At 49.4% G+C, this 22,551-nt stretch overlaps 1 long non-coding RNA gene across 1 annotated transcript in view; it reads right to left on the reverse strand.

The window, feature by feature from the left end:
* Positions 1–6,551: 6,551 nt before the first annotated feature.
* LOC311579127 overlaps positions 6,552–22,551 on the reverse strand; it is a 204,250-nt gene continuing 188,250 nt past the window's right edge. Inside the window, exon 4 of the long non-coding RNA XR_014773061.1 lies at positions 6,552–7,279. This is a non-coding gene — a long non-coding RNA (uncharacterized lncRNA). The remainder of the gene's footprint in view (positions 7,280–22,551) is intronic.

A 22,551-nucleotide genomic window follows, 5' to 3' on the forward strand; every position in this document is an offset into this window, starting at 1 on the left:
AAGTGTTTCAAACACATAAGTCTATGGGGACATTTTACATTCTGTCCGTCTGTCTGTCTGTCTATCCGTCCATTCTCCTCTCATCTAACTGCCTATTCATGTCCCTGATCACCAAGTGCTTTTGACTTCCTATCACTGATGCCGTTACTAAGCTTGCAATGGTGTTCAGATGTACGCCGGATGTGGCCAGTGGCAACACCTTCGAATTGGCTTTGTTGGGTCCTTGTATCAAAACTCATCTTTCAAGATTCCACATCACTCTTGTAATTTAAATACAAACGGCTTTATGAATACCGCAGGCGTCCCCGAGGGAACATGAGGCAGCCCACACATCCGGAAGGACCAGCTTTTGAAAGGACGCAGAGGGAGCTTCCTGTGGCTCTTCCCACCCTCTGCAGAACAAACACAAAAGCATAAGGAACATAAGGCCTTCAGGAGCAAAGGAACCTCTAGAAAGAGATTCACAGAGTGTATGAGTGTGCCTCGGCCTCTGAAGGAATATTCTTGGAACTGAGAGTTAAGGATCTGGAGACACAGGGAAGAGACACACAGCGCTCAGTGCCACATTCTTGGCATTTTTGTGGATTTCTGTGCAGTTTTTAGCAGCCTCGACACAAGGGTCCTTATTATCATGCTCCTTTTTGGCAGCAGAGTCTCCAGCTCTTTGACGCATCCCCTCAGGCCCCGCTCGGATCCCCTCACAGAGAACACTGCTGCGGGTAGTTACTCCAAGGCTCTGAAAGGCAGCAGACTTGTCTAAGGTCTTGTGCCCCTGTGCACAAGCTGCTGCCTGGGAGGTAACATAGCCTCCCTTTGGAAGACAATGAACGCATACTTACAGGAACCTCTTTGGCCTCAGATTAGTTAGTTATTTGGTATCGCCAAGCAGTGCACCTGTAGAGGGTCCCGCCTCTCCCTGGGCGAGTTACACTGATGAGGCCTCATGAATGGATGCTAAACCCCAAAGCGAATAACACACCTTGCTTTGTGTCCTGGTTCTGTATGGGCCAGACGTCAACCTCAAGGCAGCCGTCACAGATTTCCAAGGTGAAACTGCAGTCCCGTGCAGCGGCCCTAACCCAATACACCTGCTATCCTTACAAGAAAGAAGAGGTTAGGACAGACATGTTCGAACACAGAGAGGTGACCATATGGGGACACTGTGATAATGTGTCAGTCAAGGAAGGAAGAGGAGGGGCCCCAGAAGAGACCAACCCTGCTGAACCCTCTTTATTCAGGCCTTCAGAACGGCAAGAGTTTCATTAGAGCAATGGGCAGAAATTCACTAGAGCAATTGCTATAGCTCTCCTTTTTCACACAGCCGGCTTTCGCCCTCCCCGTTCCCCCTCATCTGTGGGATTGTGCTCAGGGTTCCCCAGGCCTTTTAGGGATTTGCACAGCAGAGTCTAGCTGGAGCCCTTCCTAGAGGAGACAGCATGCCCAAGGGACATCTGGTCCAGGCCACCAACCTCTTTGATGGCCTTTTAGTGTTTAGTTCTAGCTTCTTGTTCAGCAGCCTGCCGCCAGCTCCACTGGTCACACGTCGACCACTAACGCTCAGCCCACAGCCCTTGGCATCCCGAACCAAAAGACCCAGAGCAGCACCGAGAGAAAGAAAACCGCTCTCTGTGGGTCTGTGGTTCTGACAAGATGGGCGCTTGCTTGCCCACCCACTGACCGGCCCCACAGAAAAGGCTGCCAGGTCTAGTCCTGGGAGACACTGGCTGGCTCAGTGAGTCATCATCAGTAGCTGAACACTGGCCTCTGCGGACGGGAAGGCCCCAATGTCCTCCCACTAAACTACTCGCTTTAATCTGACATTATGGGTAGCCCGGCTGGATCAGGTAGCATGCCCTCACTCCTGTGATCTCACACGGTGGCACTCAAGGCCTCGCATCACTAGTTCTGGGGGCACAGTCCTTAGGACCTACATACAGGTTGGGAAGCCCTGGAGGGCGGAGTGTATAGGAGGAGGATAAGTTGCCTCAGGACTGGGAGGAGACCCTTGCTTATCAGCTTAGTGTAGCTCTAGTCCTGTGTGGGGCAGGAAGCTGGGGCAGCTCCATTTGTAACCAGTTCCCATGCAGCCTTGGCCTTCTCCCTTCGGGCAAATCAGGGCATGTCCGGAAATGATTGTGATCAGCCACACTACCCGAGAGCCCGGCCAGGGAGAAAACACTGTGTTCTTCTATTTTATGAATGAGTAAACCTGTACGCTTTCTATAAATGTCTGTGTAAATCACTGGTGGGCATTCCCCTCTTGGCACGGGAAACACCCAGCCCAGCCCTCTCCCCGGCAGCTTCTTCCTAGAGAGGAGGCTGGGGGCCTGTTCTCCCCACCTCTGAGCTTTAGGGAGCTCCCTTCTGCACTGGTCTCTGGCTCCGGAGAGAAAGCCCTTGTTCACACAAAGACAGGGTCCCAAAGGGGAGGCAGCTTACCTTCCCAGGAGCTTTCTGGGCCCAACACCAGGCTGAGGCCCAGTTAGCCCTACTGTGGCTTTCAGGGTCCTTTGTATGCATATTCTCCTAGCAGCTCCTGGCCACACTGCCCATCACAACCCACTCAACAATGCACTGCCCATTAAAAATCAATCAAACAAACAAACAAACAACAACAGCAACAACAAACCAGCAAAAGCCGGCAGCTTTCTATGTAAGAGTTCCGTGTCCACCTAACTCACAAGTAATCATTAATATTACCCCTGGCCTATGTAGCCAACTGTTAAACTGACACTAATGAAGTGAGTCGTGGGTACCATGACCAGTGTTAAAACCCAGTCAGAGCTGTTGGCTTCAATGAACCCGGCTGATTTTATACATCGCGCTTTGCGTTTAACCAGAAGGCTAGACACCTGAAATCAGAACGCAAAGGTTTCCTCCAGCCTGCCTTTATACTGTCATATTTACCTCCCGGCCAAAATTGGGTATGACTAGCCTAGGTCAGATTTAAAGGGAGCTGGTTCCTATGTTTGCTTTTTTTTTTTTTTTTAAGTGAGGAAGAACTCACCACAAAGGGTTAAAAGCACAGGAAATCGGTTTGATTAAGCTGATGATCCCGCCACAGAATAAGTCTTTGCTCTAGGCTAAAGGCAAGGAGGCAATTCTGGCTCTGCCGAAGGGGAGGAGCCACGTCACATCTGAAGGTGTGGCTCCTCCCCTTCGGCTTGACCTCCTATGAGACTAGAACGGGTTCCCCACCATGCTGGGTTCTAGCTCTCCGTGTAATCTAGAAGTGCATCACAGTGGTCCACATCAGCTCTGAGGACACAGCATTCACATCAGCCATTCCCTTGGCCCAACATCAGAGGCCGTCGAGCCTTTTCTGCTTTTTCTATCCACAGCCCACAGGCTCAGTGTGGCTGGCTGGCTGGCTGCACAGAGGCCAAGTAGGCAAGGGGCAGCCATCCCACTTAGACGCAGGCAGAACCAGGGACTAAACTAAGAGTCCAGGGAAACAACAGCACACCCCGCCCCCGCCCCCCAAGGTGCCTATACTAAGAGTGTGTTAGATAGTTTCATTCTAGGTCGCTCGGAAGCCAGGGCTTCCCACAAGCAGGGCTTATGGCTCTGCTCTGGGGCACTGGGTCCCCAGGCTCAGGCGCAGTCAGCAGCCTTCTCCCAGTAACTGCCATAGGGGCTGATGGAAGCAGACAGATAGCAACAGCCGATGCCGAAGTGAGTCAGGACAGTCCAGGATAAACCCCAGAGCAAAGTAGACGCTCCTGCAGTCCTACTGTGCCATACCGCCCAGGGGAACAGCTAGCGTCATCGTCACTTGGAACAAAGACACAGTCTTTGAAATTTGCTACTTGGTTTTGATCTCCAGATCATTTCCTAGCTCTGTGTCCTTAAAGGAGTTACCGAACATCTACAAGCTGCAGGTAAGACAGCAGCACCACGGGTCTATAACAAACACACCACTCAAAGGGAAGGCCGGAGCGAGGACAGGCTGTGTGCAAAGCCCTTTGCACAGGGTTTGGCTCCTGGGGAGCAGTCTGGCCTCTTCACCTCTGAATGGAAAAGTTCTCCTTCTCAGATCCCCACTCAGTGGGCTTTCTGCCCTGATGTTGATTCCAACACGAGGGATTAAATGGCAGGTCTTGGAGCTGCTGCTCCGTGTGTGTGTGTGCACGCGTGCATGTGCGCGCGCTGGCATGCGTGCGTAAGCCTCCATTTCCATCTGAACTGCTAAGAGGCCAGGCCTGAGGGGTGTCAGGGCTAGTGCTTCTTTCTCCCCCTTCCTCTTCTACTGTCTTGACTGCCTGTAAGGCTCTGTCAGCCACCCGCTGCCTTGGTCAGGCCCTAACTCGTCTGGCCGGCTTTCCTTGGTACCTCGGCTTATCCAAACATCTTCATCTCTTTTCATAAATCCAATCCCTCCTTATCAGCCCCTCCATCGGGAGGAAGGGCAGGAGGGGCTTGACTGAAGTGTGGGGAGAGAAGCTTTAATTAGCCCTCCTTGCTCCTCGGGGTCACCGGCAGTTCAATTGCCCTGCCTTCACATGTCCCCAATCACGTAGTGAGAATGGCAGCCCTGCAGCTGGGCTCTGGAAACACTGCACATGGCTGCTGCCTACAGGGCTGGGTCGTGGCCCTGGCTGGTGCTAGGAATGGACAGCCGGCAAGTTAGAAATGGAAATCAGCCTACGCGATCGATGCCTTCGCTTAGCTCGTGGGTGCTCTGACAGGGGCCTTGCACCAGTGCTCAAGGTATCAGTTTCCCTGGTCCTCTTTCTTTCTTTCTTTCTTTCTTTTTTTCTTTCCTTCTTTCTTTCTTTCCTTCCTTCCTTCCTCCTCTTCCTTATCCCCCCCCCCCAAGCAAGAGTTCTCTGTGTAGCCTTGGCTGTCTTGGATTCAATTTGTAAACCAGGCTGGACTCAAACTCATAGCGATCTGTCTGCCTCTGCCTCCCTGAATGCTGGGATTAAAGGTGTATGCCAGCACGCCCAGCTCCTGGTCCATCTTCTAATGGTACAAACTACAGGAATGAAACCTCAACCTTGGTCTCTGGGTGCAAGCTCACTTTGCAGTGGGCATCCGAGCACCTATCTCATGCAAAACACTTTGGGTGCAGCTTTGAAGCTGTCTCCATAGAAATGAGGTAGAAGATTTAGTCTCGGAGTGCGGGGCTCTTGGAGATGCTACGTACTGGCACCTTTGAGCTGTGCAGTCTGGGACAAGTTTCCCCCTCACCCTAAAGAGTAAAAAACAGTGGGGGTGGTAACTCCCTGCCTCCCATGGCTGGGAGCCCCAAGCCAGATCACATGCAAACATGCCCCGTCCGTGCCAAACGCTAAACAAATGACATGTATTCTCAGCTATCCAACCCACTAGACGTGTGGGAACATCTTGCCACAAATACCAGGCTGGGAAGACTGATTCTTTTCTCGCTTGGATTCTTCTTCAGTTCTGCCATGGCCCTGCAGCCCTGGACTGGATCTTCAGCCATTCGCTGATGACAGGCTTCGGCAGCCAGGGCTAACTTCCCACAGGGAAGAGATGCCCAGACTCTGGCCCGTGCCTCCTTGCTGCCTGTTCCTCCTTCTTATTCAACCGTTCCTCGGACTGCACAGGAAGCCAGGCACCATGACCCCAACCTTGGCTTTAGAGGCCTCACGTTCCAGGTGATTGAATAGCCCAGTTGGTCTTAACCCCTCCTCCTGCCCCCTGCCCCGCCCTGCAACCAAACCCCCTGCTCAGCAAAGCCATAGCCAGGGAGAACCTAGAATTCACCATTTATCTCAGACATTTTGTTTTTCTTCCAGTACTGGGGATTGAGTCTGGTACCTCATACACCTTAAGGCAGGTGGTTTAGCACTGAGCTCTATCCCCATTTCTTTTTACTTCATATTTTTGAGATAAATGTCTCACTAAGTCACCCAGACTGGCCTGGACATCACTCTGTAGCCTCCAAAGGCTTTGAACTTACTTTGGAGTCTCCTGTCTCATATACTGAGATTACAGACTTGACTAAACTGACACACTCCAAGATGGGGACAAGGTTCTCTTAGTAATCACACAGGGAAACTGGTGTCAACTGGGATTGGGTTGGGCGGATAGGGAGGGGTGATTGGGGGCTGTTCAGATCTTGAGAGAGGAAAAATAGAAGAGAGCTGCTCAAAGCATGCAGAGCACAACAGGATGCTCACTGAGGCCTCATGAAGGAACCGACGGTCTAATTCATGTTGTCGGCCTTAGTCAATGTTATTTATCCATCCTTAGACTCAGTTCATTAAGGGACCTGATTTTAGGGGGCGGGGGTGGGTGGGTCCTACCCGCCCCCCCCCCCCCAGGACTCAACTTAGTGCCTGGTGCATTGACAAGCAGTCTCCAGGGAGGAGACGGGTCTCAGGACACAATCCTGGCTTCCCCACAGGTCCCAGGCTCAGCTTTGCTGATCATGATCGTAGCTGGCATGTGTGCGGTCTCCAGGCCTCCGGAACACCTTCTCTCATGCACTCTCCCTTTTGATCCGAGGAAGATAACGCAGACAGGAGCACGCACCCCCGAGAGAGGCCACCCTGCAGCACCACACACTGGCTGAGCAAGAACAAAGACCATAAACGGAGGAGGAGGATGTTTGCTCTCTGCTTCCCGCCTGCCTGAAAACAGGAAGCTTAGAGGGCAGCTCTGGCCAGCTTTCCACCTTTCCCTCCCCTTCCCCCACCCCCTCCCCCAGTTACACAGCCTAAGACTTTTTTTTTGGGTTTTATGACTGATTTTCTTTTTATTTAAATGGAGCATATTTCTTCCAAGCTACTCTTTTCACCTGCATTCCCGAAGCAGGGAATGAGGATGCTTCCTTGGGAGCTGACAATCACGAGTGGCCTCTTCTGTGTCTTCGCACTGATCCACAACTTCTGATTGTCTTGACTTCCTCAACCACTTGCAAGGAGCCATCAGTGGTGAGGAAGGTCAGTAAGAGGGCCACTGGAGACAGCTGGCAAGTGCTGGAGGTCTGGGAGCTTGGACGGGGAGGAGGAGGAGGAGGAGAAGTGTGCTATGAAGGTGTGCACCTATGCAGACAGAGCTTGCAAAACGACAGAAGTGACTCGTCACAGGGGTGATGTTCACAGGCACAAAGAAGCTGTGGAGAAGATCTCTCTCACTGGCGGAGGAGAACCAATCAATCACTGGCCACTTTAAAAAGCCAGAAGCCAAATAGAGCTGAGCACAGGGGCATGAACAGTCGATGTCTCCACAAACAGCAGGCAGGAACCCGGCCAGCCTTTGTGAGGAGGTCTGAAGGCTCTTCTGCGGATCTTACAGTCTCTTCTTCCTGGTAAGCAAATATGGGCAAAGATAAAGCTGACTGAAGAGACAGGGAAACAGCAACTTCCAGACGTGACATGACCTCTACACACGTCAACTGACAGCAGATGTCGTTTTTCTACACAAGACCAGCACAAGACCAAGCCAGTCAAAATTCCAGCACGGACGGGGGATAGGTCTCTGAGGGCCCACTTCCATAGGATAAGCTGTTAGCAGCTGATGGCTGAGGAAGGAGAGAGAAGTCACTCTTTTGGGGGGCTAGACATGGCCTTGCTGGGAGACTGCTCATTCCTCAGTAGCTGGCCCCACCCCCATGAACATATGGGTAACGCGAACTGGACTCAGGTGTTAAAAATGATCGTAATTCTTTAAAGAGGCCCTGAAGTTGGGAAGGATTGGGTGCAGAGCACAGACGGAGCAGGAGGAAGGTATGGTGGTGGCTATAATCAATCTACACCAAACAAGTGTATGAAAACCTCAAAGATTAAAAAAATATTACTTTTTAAGAAGACTAGATTTGTTTATGATTCAAGTCTCAGTATAGGAACAGAACAACAGAAAGTGTGTGTGTGTGTGTGTGTGTGTGTGTGCGTGTGTGTGCGTACTCGTGTGTGTGTGTGTGTGTGTGTGTGTGTGCTCGTGTGTGTGTGTGTGTGTGCATGCTCGTGTGTGTGTGTGTGTGTGTGTGTGTGTGCTCGTGTGTGTGTGTGTGCATGCTCGTGTGTGTGTGTGTGTGTGTGTGTGTGTGTGCTCGTGTGTGTGTGTGCATGCTCGTGTGTGTGTGTGTGTGTGTGTGTGTGTGTGTGCTCGTGTGTGTGTGTGTGTGTGTGTGTGTGTGTGTGTGTGGTATAAGCAAACATATGTATATGTGCACACACAAGTATGTGTAGACACAGTTATCTCATGGTATTTATGGGTCACTGGTTCCAGGATCCCCACTATACTCAAATCCACAGATGCTCAGGTCCCTTAACCATAATGCCAGTACCTGCAGGTAACCTCCACACTCCCTCTGTGTGTTAAATCATCTCTAAGTTACTACAGTACTTAATGCAATATCTTAGCACCACTTTGCTCCCATGGAGGCAGAGCAGTACGCAGTGTGAGGTATGCTCAAATTTTATTGTTTGGAATTTTCCAGAATTTAAAAAAAAAAATATATCTTCCCTCCACCATTGATTGAATTCACAGACGCAGAGCCCGCAGATACGGAGGGATGACTGCGTCTATGAGGAGATTTATTCTAAGGAAATGGCTCGTGCAATTGCAGGGCCTGGCATGTCTGAAACCCATAAGGCAAGCAGATTGGCTGGCAGGGAACTGGCGCTACAGTCTGGAGGCAGAATGTCTTCGTCTCTGAGAAAACCTCAGGTTTTGCTTCCAAGACCTTCAGCTGGTTGGACTGGCCCACCCACATTATCTAGGGCAGTTCTCTTTCCCACTACAAAATACCTTCACAGCAGTATCTAGAGCCACATCAGCCAAGTAAACACAGAAAACTCAACAGCCCAGTATTGCTGACAAGAGGCTCAGAGGCTGTCCTCTAGGCTCTGCCATCTTCCAACCAAGAACAGTAAGCATGCCTCGCCTTTCCTCATTGGCTTGCTGATAGGGCTGTATTCATTTCTAAGCTATGCCCCTCCTATCACTGCCATGGTATATAGATATCCAGGAAGGGCAATTCAGCTAAAATACATTAAATTAAAAATATATGCTGGGAGACGGCTCAATGGGCAAAGTCTCTATATCGACCATGCAAGTATGAGGACTAAGTCTGGGTCCTCAGAACCTGTGAAGTCGGACATGTTGGTGCTCATCTATAATCCCAGTGCTCCTGTGGGTCCAGGAGTCTCTCTGGAAGTTTCTAGGCAGCTAGACTGGGCAACACAGTGCCGAACAACCGGAAACCCTGCCTCAAACAAGTAGAGGGCAAGGACAACACCCAAAGTTGTCCTCAGACCTCCACAAGCATACCATGTCTCACACACACACACACACACACACACACACACACACACACACACACACACGCATCTGCCCTCATACACAAGAATGTGCATGTGTACATACGTGTACACATCACACACACATACACTCATGTGTATGTGAAGTAGATATTAAATGCAACCTTGTTTTTGAGACAGGGTCTCACCATGTAGACCAAGCTAACCTCAAATTCACAGAAGTCAGCCTACCTCTGTCTCCAGAGTACTTGGATTAAAGGTATGCACTAGGCTTTAAATTGATTTTTTTTTTTTTTTTTTGAGACAGGATTTCCTGTGTAACAGCTCTGGCTGTCCTGGAACTCGCTCTGTAGTCCAGGCTGGCCTCAAACTCATGGAGACCCACCTGCCTCTGCCTCCCAAGAGCTGGGATTGAAGGCATGTGCCACCACCGCCCGCCTTTTAAATTTAATCTTAATTGTAATCTTATTTGTATCAATTAAAAGTTGCAAAGCAACTCTTCCCGTGTAGTCACAGTAGCACAGCTAAACAGCGTATGCGTAGCCAGCCTATGGTACGTCATACTATAGTTAAGAAGGAAAACAACACTCATATAAACCAACAGGAAGACAGCAGAACAATAGCCGGAGACTTAGTCAGCTCACAGAACTATAACAAAAAGCTACAGGCTAAGTGACTTATAAATAACAGAGGTTTTTCAGGGTTCTGAGTGTTGGAAGTTCAATACCAAGGTGTTGATGTGTTCAGCTGCCGGTGACAGTCTTATCCTGGCCTGCAGAGTGCTGACGTCTTGCAGTGTCCTGACATGGCAAGATGGACAAAAGAGCTATTCCCTTGGGCCTGTACAAAAGACACCAAATTCATTTCCTCAGGACTTAGTCATCTCCCTAAGACCACTGTTTTAATTATTACCGATTTGGAATTATGATTTCAATGTATGAATATTGAAAGAAGACAACTATTGAAGCCATCGCACTCTGTGAACCAAATCTTTATCTTATAAGTCTGCATTTGTATACATGCATTTCATGTATATGGTATTTGTAGGGGGGAAAATGCCCAGAAAAAAGGCCAGAAATGAACATACTAATTCATCCTAAGGGTTTTCCCAGGAAGAGAGTGCAGTTAGTGACAGGGGAAGGAAGATTAAATTATTCAACACACGCACCCACGTGTTGCTTTATCTATAGACATAAGGCAATCCTGTGTCTTATGAAGAAAATGGAGAGACTTTTGCCAGCTGCCTACTCCCTGACATCCACAAACACCTCCAGGAAGGGCTCTCAAAACCTTCCACTGCTATTAACTCATGTCAATGCAAAGCAGTTGGGCAAAAGCCACTGTAGCGTTGAAGCTCTCTTGAACCGAGGGTTACCGTGTCAGTCAAGGGCCCGTGGTTGCAGACCAGTGTGAGACACTGAATCACTTGGCCCTAAATAGAATGTTCTATTCAAATCCCTCCCTTAAGGGGTTTCTAGCTCCATCCATTTACCTGAACAATTTATAGTTTCATTTATCTTAACAAGGCTCAGGGATCTACGTACAGAGAAGGCAGCAGGACTGCAAGGGCCGGAGTTACAACAGAGATTGTGACATCACACATAAGACCAGCACATGCGCAAACCAGACAAAATGCCAGCACTGAGAAGGGGGAGTGGACACACAGTCCCACTGCTAACCAAGAAGCTGCCTGAAATGGATACCTGCCGGGTAAGGGGAGAAGCAGCTTTCTCCGAGACAGTGCTACTGGGTGTACCGACCACGTTCCAGAGTACGGCCCCATGCCCGGGAGGAGTAGGCCAACCCAAAACACACTCCATGTTTGTTTGTTTGTTTGTTTTATGGTTGTGTGAGCTTCTTGCTTAGTTTGTTTTCGTATTTTTTTGTCTTATTGGATTTTTGTTTGTTTGTTTTAATTTTGTGTTGTTGTGGGGCTTTTTGCTTGTTTGTTTGTTTTTTTATTGAGAGAGAGAGAGAGAGGGAAAGAGAACACAAAGTATAGGGAGAGAGAGAAGCTGGGAAGAATTGGGGAAGGGGGAATAATATGATTAAAATGTATGTTATGAAAAAAACTAAATAAAAAACAAATTAATTAAAAGTTACTTTTAAAAGATGAAGGTATTGGTTGGGTCAGTGGTTTCTGATGTCCATTCAGTCTTCCAATCTTGAGACAACTGCTGTGAGCCCAGCCACTCTTGAGCCTCCCACCAATGGTAAACACTGGTGACAGCTAGGAGCTATATATTTTGTACAGATACCTTTTGTACTTGGCACGGGAAAGGTGAAGGAGCTTTAAAAAAAAAAAAAAGGTAGGGGCTGCCCTTAGCTAGTCCTTCCTCTGAGTTCCTCCCTGGGGTTCGCCAAGGACAATAAACAAAATCTGTGTTGTTGAGTTGGCAGGTAGCAGAACTGGCCAGTCACCCCCTGCCAAGGGACAAACCATTGAATTAAAAAGAAATGACAGTGATCGGCACCACTTCGGATTTTATTCTCTCTTCTGTGCTCTGGTCAGCTCCATCCTCCAAATCAGGACAAAATAGTTCAACCCCCAAGGACTGACTGCTGTTAACACCTTTCATTCCTCGCCTGTCAGACACGTAAGGTGCAGCTTCTATTCCTCTGGTGTCCCCACCCGACGCGGAGGGAATGCTCTTATATACAAATTACTGTTTTGGGGCCTGTGTCTTTCCAAGCCTTAGGCCTAAGCTCTTTTCTCTCATGAAGCTGACCTTGCCTGTAAAATCCCAGAACTTCTTGTGTCTAGAGCATAAGGGAGCTCAGAGGCGACCTCGACCCCAAAGTTCCCAAAAGCTGAGAAACAGACCGGCTTTAGAAGGATGCAAAAAACGCAGCTTTCTGCCAAGACGCCACACGGTTGTGATTGCAAGCTCTGCTTCCAGAGCTTATGTTTTGCCTCCTCATCTTTGCCACAGATTTTTGGTTTCGATTCATGGTGAGCTCACTGAGGAGAGGCAGGCATGTGATGCGATTGGGCATTTCCTTTTAAAGTATTACAGCTGCATTTGAATTAGGTGAGCAGCTATAGCAATAAGCAGTGGGGGTAGGGCCAATCAACTGAATTGGTTACTGAATAAGGAAATGGTTCTTGCCAGTGAGAGACTCTCAAGGGTGAAATAGGCTTGCAGGGCATCGCAAGAGATTGAGTCACCCCATGTGAGGGTCAGTGCCAAGATGAGACACCTGATGGTCTACCCTTCCCTGGAGCAGAACTAAGGGAGAGAGGGAGGAGGGTCCTCCCGGTGGTGTGTCTTCTGTGTTTGCTTGACTTGATTTCTTAGAGGGTCGTTTGAGTGAACTTTGGGAATTAAATCAATGTTCGGGGAATTTAATCAATATTCAGATAAGAGCTGATCTCTTCCATGAACTTCCTCAAAGAAAGGAAGAGAATTCACAACAATTAGGCATGAAAGTACAGGTGGAGTGGTGTTCTAAGGGTGCTGTGAACACCCATGCACTTTACATCAATAACTGTTATGTCCACTTAAAGAAAAGACAGAGGAAAGCAAGGTGTGTTTTTAAGAGTCAGAAGCTTGTCACAGACAGCCCCATGCCCAGGAGTAGTTGGCCAACACAACACAGACTCCATGGTTTTCTGTGTCAGTTTTGTTGTTGTTGTTGTTGTTTTGTTTGTTTGTTTGTTGTTTTTCCTATTTTTGTCTTATTGGTAACCAGAGGGACCAGCAATCCTGATCTGTCCGACTGTGGAGCTTGTGGCACCCAGTCTGCATCAACACAGCCTAGGCGACCAGCACAACCTAGGCGACCAGCACAGCCTAGGCGACCAGCACTGGCTAGGCGACCAGCACAGGCTAGGCGACCAGCACAGGCTAGGCGACCAGCACAGCCTAGGCGACCACCTAGGCGACCAGCACAGGCTAGGCGACCAGCACAGGCTAGGCAACCAGCACAGGCTAGGCGACCAGCACAGCCTAGGCAACCAGCACAGCCTAGGCGACCAGCACAGCCTAGGCGACCACCTAGGCGACCAGCACAGGCTAGGCGACCAGCACAGGCTAGGCAACCAGCACAGGCTAGGCGACCAGCACAGCCTAGGCGACCAGCACAGCCTAGGCAACCAGCACAGCCTAGGCGACCAGCACAGCCTAGGCGACCACCTAGGCGACCAGCACAGGCTAGGCGACCAGCACAGGCTAGGCGACCAGCACAGCCTAGGCGACCACCTAGGCGACCAGCACAGGCTAGGCGACCAGCACAGCCTAGGCGACCAGCACAGCCTAGGCAACCAGCACAGCCTAGGCGACCAGCACAGCCTAGGCGACCACCTAGGCGACCAGCACAGGCTAGGCGACCAGCACAGCCTAGGCGACCAGCACAGCCTAGGCGACCACCTAGGCGACCAGCACAGGCTAGGCGACCAGCACAGCCTAGGCGACCAGCACAGCCTAGGCAACCAGCACAGCCTAGGCGACCAACACAGCCTAGGCGACCAGCACAGCCTAGGCATAGGCTCTCACTAACTGGCTTCCTTTGGGTTTAGTGGCTTGTGCCATTCCAAAATGCTGCCAAAATGGTGGGCTGTGGGTAGATTTCTATCTGGAGGGTTGTCCATGTCTCCTACAGCTGCATCTGCTTTCCCTTCTTCTAACGCTCAGTGAGGGCTCTGACCGTAGCCAAGAACAGACTCGCTCATGGAGAGGAACAGACATGCCATTTGCCCCGACAGGTTCCCAGTTGCACTCTCGGGGGCCCTTGAGGATGGGACATGGTGCCAACCACTTAGTTCTCCCAGCTGGGATAGCCCAGCCTGAATGAGAAAGTGTGTCTCCTGAGGCTGGAGAGTCCCAGACACGAAAGTCCCCAAAACAAAGGTGGCAGGGGGATGCTGATGAGTGATGAGACGTGAAACCTCTACCACCCCTACATGGTACTTCTTTATCTTATTAACTCTGGGGCATTACTGGGTAGAGGACCATGGTGAAAATCAAAGACATAATCAATTCCGTCTGATTTGGAATTAGGAATGGATAACAAACAGTAGATTTGGGAGCATGAAGCCAATCTCAGAGAAAAGCAAAGAGGTTTGCTTGGCTGGGGGAGCCAGACACAGAATATAGAAAGAGGTGACATTCTGAGAACTCAGAGGAGGGACTGATGAGGCACCCAGAAAAAGAGGCAGACCCTGGTGGAGGGCCTCTGGTGAGAAGCAAATGACAAGCCAGCAGTGAGTGGCAGAAATTGATGGCCGGGGAAGCCATGAAAAGGGGTGCAGTGTGGAGAAATGATTCGGACAGCTGGAACACAAGGCTCCAATCCTGATGTCTTCTGTCCCTGATAGAATCCAATGACAGAAGAGGAAAAGAGCCTGCACTGCCTTTGTGCAACTGTGCCTTGTGCAACAATGGAGGTTATCCTGGTGGGGTGGTACACAAGTGTAGCCCTAGTGCTCTGGAGGCTGTGGTGGGAGGATTACCACACACTCCAAGGCCACCTCAAACTGGTTTCATTGTGAGAGTCTGTCCCAAAACAGAGGCCTGGAAAGGTAACTCAGTTGTTAGAGTGCTCGTCCAGCCTGTGTTAAAAGCCCTGGGTTCAATCATTAGCACTGCATAAACTACTGCATGGTGGAGCACTACTGCATTGTGGAGCCCTAACCCATGGTGGAGCCCTACTGCATTGTGGAGCACTAACCTATGGTAGAGCACTACTGCATGGTGGAGCACTAACCCATGGTGGAGCACTGACCCATGCTGGAGGACTGACCCATGCTGGAGTACTGACCCATGGTGGAGCACTGACCCACGGTGGCGCAATACCAACCACCAGGAGATGGATGGAGGATCAGAAGTTCAAAGATACCCTCAGTTATGCAACATGAGGAAGCTCATCTCAAAAGCAAACAGGAAAGAAAATCAAGTCTTATTTCTCACATTCCTGGGTCTATAAGCTGAAGCACACAGGCATTTCTCTTTCTCAAACAGACCCTGCCACCTTCTCCTCCTGCATACAACACATGTGGTTCACATGTGCCCCTCCTTACCCCAAGGCTCCTGGGTATCCACCCACAGCACCTCTGCCTCCCAGAAAAGCCCTCTGTCTTGCCGCACAAAGGGGCTTTGGCATGGATGGGCCTGTTTCTTTAGAATCTTGGGCTCCAATCTGTGCCCTGAGAGGATAGCCACTCAAGTGACAAGCCCACTCCTGCCTGTGTCCTCTGGCAGACTGGAGGGAAAGGCAAGGATCCCCCACCCCCAGTCTCTCTGGGAACACCGTATCTGAGGCTTGCCTGGCCACCCACGATGCTGCTCTGCCAGACCAGATAACCATTCCGGTTCGGCAGGCACACCTGATGGTGCTGTTTTCCTTTTGCCCTGGGATTCCTTGGGATTTGGTGACCTGCCCCCATGCTCCACGTGACTAACATAGAAGGCTTGAAAGATCTTTCCCAGCCAACTATAAAAAGCAAGCTACAGGTATCGAACACCGGATCTGTTTAAACCTTGGAAGCCCTGTAGGGTGAAAACAGTTTGCTATCTCCCGACAGCCATCCATTCCGCTTTCTCCCCCTAATGACAGTGTTTGTCTTCGCACAGTCTTATTTGAGCACCACCACCACCACCCCCATACACCAAGGCCTGGTCAAGGGAAATGGAAAAGCCATAGCAGATCTACAGGTCCCTGAACCATGGAACATATATGTTCTAGCCTTGGGGGGCAGGGGGCTCAGCTCTGCCTTCAAGAAAAGACTTCCTTTTTGGCTAAAAGGAACATGGCATCTATCATCATCCAATGAGGGGGTGGGGGGTGGTCCACAGTGCCGAACTCCTTCACTACAGGAAGTCTCCTCTAATGAGCAGACTCCGAAGCTCCCCTTAGGCTAGGGATTTACCAAGCCTTCCCACTCTGATGACCCCCCCATACCCTACACCACCCCTCTCCCACTTATTTTTATTCCTTTTTGTTTTTTTTCCTAAACTCTATCTTATCATGTACCTTCTGGGAAGCTGAATTCAAAATCCATAAGGAGACAAGAGGGCAAGAGGCTGCTGTGGTGGGAGAGAAGCACAGGAGCTGCATGTGCGGTGTGCTTACCCCTTCTCAGCAGGCTGGTGTGAGCTGTGGTGTGAGGCAGAGGAAGGGCTAGCGGTGCTCAGAGTAACGGGTGAAAGGTAGGAAGAGGAAATGGTGAATGTCAGTAGAGTATGCAGCAAGTAAAGAAAAGCAATCATGAGGCCGTGTGGTAGTTTGCATGAGAACGCCCACACAGGCTCGTGTTTTAATGTTTAGTCCATAGCTGGTGGAACTGTTGGGAAGGATTAGGAGGCGTGGCCATGTTGGAGGAGGTGTGTCACTGGGCGGGGCTTTGAGGTTTCAGAAACCCATGACATGCCAATCTCTCTCTCTCTCCTCTCTCTCTCTCTCTCTCTCTCTCTCTCTCTCTCTCTCTCTCTCTCCTTACTTCTGCCATGTTTCCCACCTTATGGACTCACCATCTGAAACTATAAGCAATCCCTTAAATAAATGTCTCCATTTATAAGTCACCTTGGTCATGGCGTTTCTTTACAGCAATAGAAAGGTAACTAAAACAGGCTAGTAGAGTCATCAGAACCCTAGAGTCCAGATTATCTTGCAGGCAAAGCTCAAAGACAGTGGACATGGAGGTGACTGGGGGGTGTTGCTCAGTGGTAGAGCACTTGCTTAGGATGCATGAAGCTATAGATTACATCTGCAGCAACACACACACATACACACACACACACACATACAAAGACACACACACACACACACACAAAGGATGCTGGTGTAACGCACAGCACAACGAATGAGAGTGATCATTTGTGCTTCCTATACTACTTGTGACCCACTAGCAGTAGTAGCTAACCCCATACAGGCTTTGAGTGAGTGCAAACTGGGAGTAATGGTCAATCCTTGTCCCCGGGGAAAACACAGCAGAGCGTGGGGCAGGCCACAGGATGGTGTTGCTATATTCGTGCCTATTCTAATTTGTTTTAAAAGTGAATCAGCTGTCAACCTCAGGATGTTATTCATTGCTGGTCACTTATTTCCTGGCTCACGAGTGAGTATGACACGCTCCTACGTCATTCCAACTTGGTTGCTTCCATGCATCGGGACTCGGAAGTCCGAGAGAGTGGCGAGGAGGTGAGCAAGATTCCAGAGTGACTCTCCTCAGGCCACAGCTTCTCAGTTGAATGCGATTTTGCCTCCCCGAGAGGATGAGGAATATTTAGCATTTAATGGGGACAGGGTAGGGACATTGGTAAGCATTCTATAAGGAACAGGACAGAAAAACCCCCTATACAGGAAAAATCCAACCCTAAACATCAATGGTGCCACATTGAGTTTGAAAACCTGCTCTAAACCAAAAGCCAGGTTGTTCACCTCTGACCCAAGGAATGCTTTCCTTATTAATTTTATTTTATGTGCCTGTGCCTGTGCTTGCATGCACTCGTACATGTGTGTGTGTATGCATGTGCATGTGTGTGGAGGCCTGTGTGTATACATGTGTAACATATGTGTGCAGGTGCCCACAGGCACCAGAAGAATGTAGGTTCCCCTGGAAATGGAATTAAAAGCAGGTGTGAGCTGACAGATGTGGATGCTGGGACCTGAACCTGGGTCTTCTGCCACAGCAGTGTGTGCTCCTAACCACTGAGCCATCTCCCCAGCCTCTCCAAGGGATGCTGAGTACGGGTCTTCAGATGAGCAGAGTCTGGAAGACACAACCTGTGTGGGCATGCTCACATTATTCCGCAAGTCACAAACATAATGTCTGACTGTTGGTGGTTTTCTCTTTCAATACAGTAGAAAGACCAAGAAAGAGTTTCTTTGCAGAAATAATTTTAAGGCGGAAGACTACAGATGTTCCCGCACTGGTAATTTTCTAAGGCTAACTGACAGACCCAACCGAGATAAAAACAAAACAAAACAAAACAAAACAAAAACAAACAAAAACAAAACAAAACAAAAAACCTAGGCTGAAGCAGGGGTCTGGATGAGATGACCCACCCCCTTCGAAAGGAGGGCCCTTTTCAGCCAGGCATCCTGAAGTTCATAATGTAAAATGTGGCAGAGTGCTGCATTTTAATTAATTTTAACTCCCTTTCAAGACCACAGTTATTATTGCAAAAACACCGATAATACTGAACACATGTGGAAACTGCACAGCCATCTGTGGCTCAGGAGACCTGGGGACGTGCTAAGTCGTATGTCACCTGGGGTGACGAGAAGTCAGTGAGGAGGGGCTGCTCCCCAGTGCCCTCTGGGACTTCAACACCTTTTTCAGCATGTCACTGTCTGTCCAATCTTTCTGTCACCAGCCAAACCCCTTGCCAGCCCAGCTTCTCCACATCCCATAGAAACAGCAAGGGAGGGTGGGCTGGCGGCCTTTGGAAACCCTGGGTTAATTATTTTATTGGCAAAGGGAAGAAGGGGAGAAAAAAAAAAGCCAAAGGAAAGGCGCATTCTCTCACTTTGGAAGAAACGCCTCCCAGCCAGCCTTTGCAGAGTGTGAGACTCCTCACTAGCTGTAGCCAGCCCTGAGTTACGATGTGAGATCTTTGGTGTCTGCGCTCTCTTTCCTTGATCATCTCTCTCACCCACCCTGTCTTTGGGGGGGGGGTGGCAGCGCGGGATCACCTTCCCACCTACAGGTAAAGTGAGGGCAGCACATTGGAGGGCTGGTGCCTTAGGGTGCTCCTCTCGGGATTTGCTCTCTGGCATCCCCACGTCTATGAGACTGTCTCCTGCACTTTTGGCATCTTACTGGACACTTCTGGGTCCCAGGTGCCCCTCGCCTTATTGAACAGCTCCAGCCTAGGTTAAGAGGTTGGTGCAAACTGAACCAGGAACACCTACACTGTCTCTATGCATTTTGTCACTGACTAGGTAAGACTGAAAGTCTTCAGTATCCACAGCCCTGGGTGTCATCTCACCTCGGAAGTACAGCCTAACTCCCAGTTTCCAGAAGGAAAAAGTGAAATCCAGAAAGGTTAGGCACCTCCAAGGCCACACAGCAGTATGACTGAGGGTCATGAGGAATTGAGGGCTCCTGCATGGCCTATAGCCTTTCAGTAACATGTACTAATTGGCCCAAGGGAAATAATCTCCACTCTTTTGATATCAGCTCCCACAAAAATTCTTCCTAAGCCCCAGGACCATGTGTCCCCTGAGGCACTGCAATAGCTAATTGCCAGGATCCAGGTGCCTGTCGTCACCTCCAGCTGGTACCCATCTTCTTTTTGAGCCCAGGATAGTTCCTTGTCCAAGTGCTAATCATAGTTTCTCCTACGGGGTCCTCTCCTAGAAACAGTGGCTGACCCTCTCTGTGCTTGAGCATCTCTAGCCTGCCTGCCCCTACTCCCAGCCCACCTTGGAAGGGAACTTTGATATTACAGATACTCCAAGTCCATCAAAAGCACCCAGAGTCAGGCCAAACCTTGATTTCATGATTGTGTTAGTCAAGGTTTTTTAGAGGGGGAAAAAAAACTAACAGACTGAAAAAAAAAAACAACCAATGTATTTTTCATACACACATTGGTGTCAGGGGGATTTATTCAACAGGCTTACACAATAGGGACAAGGTAGTCTAGCAATGTCGGTCTTCACATTGGAAAGGCTAGAGGCCTGAGTAGTCCTAATCTAGCGCTGTAGACCTGGAGGATTCCCAGAGAGCCTCTGGTCTTTAAGCTATGATGGAAGACTAAAGAAGCTAGGTTCTGATGTCAACAAAGGATGGTGGCAAGAGTGACTATGACAGGGTAGACAAATGCCCCCAGCAAGAGGCAAAGACAGGTAGGAAAGGGAATACTTTGCTCTTCCTAGAACTGCCTTACATCTGGGCACCAGGCATAAAGTGCCACCCACTCCAAGGTGTCTTTCCCCCTCCGTCAATCCTCCCTGGAAAGGCCTTCACAGACTTACCCAGAAACACATCTTTTAGCAGATTCTAGATCCAGTCAGGTTGTCAGTCAAGACTGACCATCCCATCGTATCTGGAGAATCAAGATCTTATCTCTGCCTGAGTGTTCAGAGTAGCTTCCATACCAAGCCCTGAGCGACAGAAGGAGATTAGCAAAAATAGGTTCGGGTACTACTAAAAGAGTTAGTATCATAACTCTCCCATAAAACAGAGAAAAAGAGGCCTAGAGTAGTCAGGTAGCTTGGCCAAGGTCACATAACTAGCGATGAAGGGAGACCTAATTAGATTACTGTAAAAAGACAAAGAAAGCCTAAAGCAAAAACTATCACTCTACAGAGTATATTCAGCAAGGGGGCAGAGACAATGGTCGTTTCCCTATACGAATCCCTAAGAAGATAAAATCATTTTTCCACCCTCTTAACGTGGTCTGCAGTTGGAAAAGCAGGGGTGGTACCTCTGTAGGTTAACCTAGCACACAGCTTGTTATGCATATATAATGATCATTCCCCCTACTCCCCACCCCCCACCCGTCGCCCATTGATCTTATCTACAGCTGTCTGTGAATAGTCAGAACTATCATTGCTAGCTGCTATAACAAAAAACTCCCCACATCTGATTTAGTCCAATAAAAATTCGTGGTTCATTCTTTCCATGCTCTAAATGGATGTTCCCTTAAGGGGCCTCCAAATGGAATTCTGAATGATAGGACAACAGAGGAAAAGAGCTCGAAACAGTATCATGAGGACACTTGACAGGGCAAGCTTGAGATGGAGCCTGTCAACTTTGTTCACGTCCATCAACCTGAAGTTAGCATATAATCCAACTAACTATATAGGAATCTGGTGAAATGCTGGTTTCCAGTTGTCTAGGATGAGATTATAGGATGGCAAGCATCCTGGTGGTCCCCAGCATACCTGTGAACCTACTAAAGTGTCTTCATTCACTCCTCCGTTGCATGTCCCCAGGGGCTATCCTTGGTCAATATGATACTCGGGGCTCGACATGCTCCTCTAGACATGGCCTGCTCCAGCCAGAGGACCCTGTGACATCGCTTGTCTGGATCTGCATGCCATCTGTCCATTAAGGCAGCCTGGGCGTATTTTCACGTTCTTAGCAACAGTCACACTGGTGGATCATATTATGCTTGTGGTCAATGGAAACCTCCAGATCCCTTTCATGTGAGCTGCTGCCAACTCGGAGTTCTCTAATCTAGTTCTCGCGCTTCTGAATGGGAAACCACATGAAATTGAACAGAGGAGAGCAGAAAGCCTTCCATCTTGTGGTCTTTGGCGGAGCACTGGGGTCTGTAGAGATTATCAAGGGCCCTGACACTTGCATCATGCATGCCTGCTCTGCCCCCTCAGCCTGGTGTCGTCTCGAGACTTTCTTGATCGTTGGAGTCGGTTCCCTGACACAGTGTGAGACAGGGATACAGCCCCACAGCACAACTGACTTGAAATAAGCCTTTGATTAATATCATCTTGGAAGCTGCAGAGTGGGACCACTGTCCAGCCCACATCCACCCTTTTTAACCAGACAATCAACTAAAACCTCATTCGTTTGGTGTTTACTCTTTGAAAGCATCTAATTTCCCCCAATCTATCATTCTTAGCGAAGTCAGCGTGCTATAAACCCAGCTAATCCATAGCCGGAGTGGCTTATCTGATGTCCCACAGCTTATTATTAACAGAACCCAAGTTGGAATTTAGGTATCCTGAACCGCCCCCCCCCCCAGACTCCCCACATAACCAGAAATGTAACGTTCACTCGGTGTACCAAGACACACAGCCTCATAGAAACTGGCACTCAAGTGGTACCACGTGACCGGCAAAGATCCTCTCTGAAATGCTCACATACTTCGCAGCTTGCAGCACCCCATCCATCAATCCGTCTTGCCCTTCCAATTAGAAAGACAAGGAGCACAACTGCCAAATGCCATGTTGGGTAAACTACTTGGAGTCATTCAGGCATGACTCACATCACGTGCAGGTCTGTGCTCATCGCGTGCTTGAGGGGGAACCCTCTCCCCCCCCCCGCCCCCACCTCTGCCCCAGATTCCCAGGATGCCCCTTCTCCATCTCACAGCCACTGAGGTCAGCTCTCAGTGAGAAGGACTGGCCAGAGTAAGTAAAGCCCCTGGTCACACGTCATGGCAGAAGCAAAAATAACCTGGGTTATTTTTAAGTTCAAGGTCCCTCTGAGGCTGTAGCCAAGAAGAGGTTCTGTGGATCTGATAAGAAACTGCGCTAATTAACACTAATTTGCTGGTAAGTAGATGTTTCTAAAGGTTGGGAAAACTTGTTACTTCAAGTAGACCAAAAAACCTCCCCCTCTCCATCCAATATTGTTTACATCATTAATTCTTACTTAGTTCTTTCATCACAAGACATTCAAAGG

The sequence above is a fragment of the Acomys minous genome, assembly GCF_964271855.1.
Source record: "Acomys minous genome assembly, chromosome: 12".
In the NCBI taxonomy this organism is placed as follows: Eukaryota; Metazoa; Chordata; class Mammalia; order Rodentia; family Muridae; genus Acomys; species Acomys minous.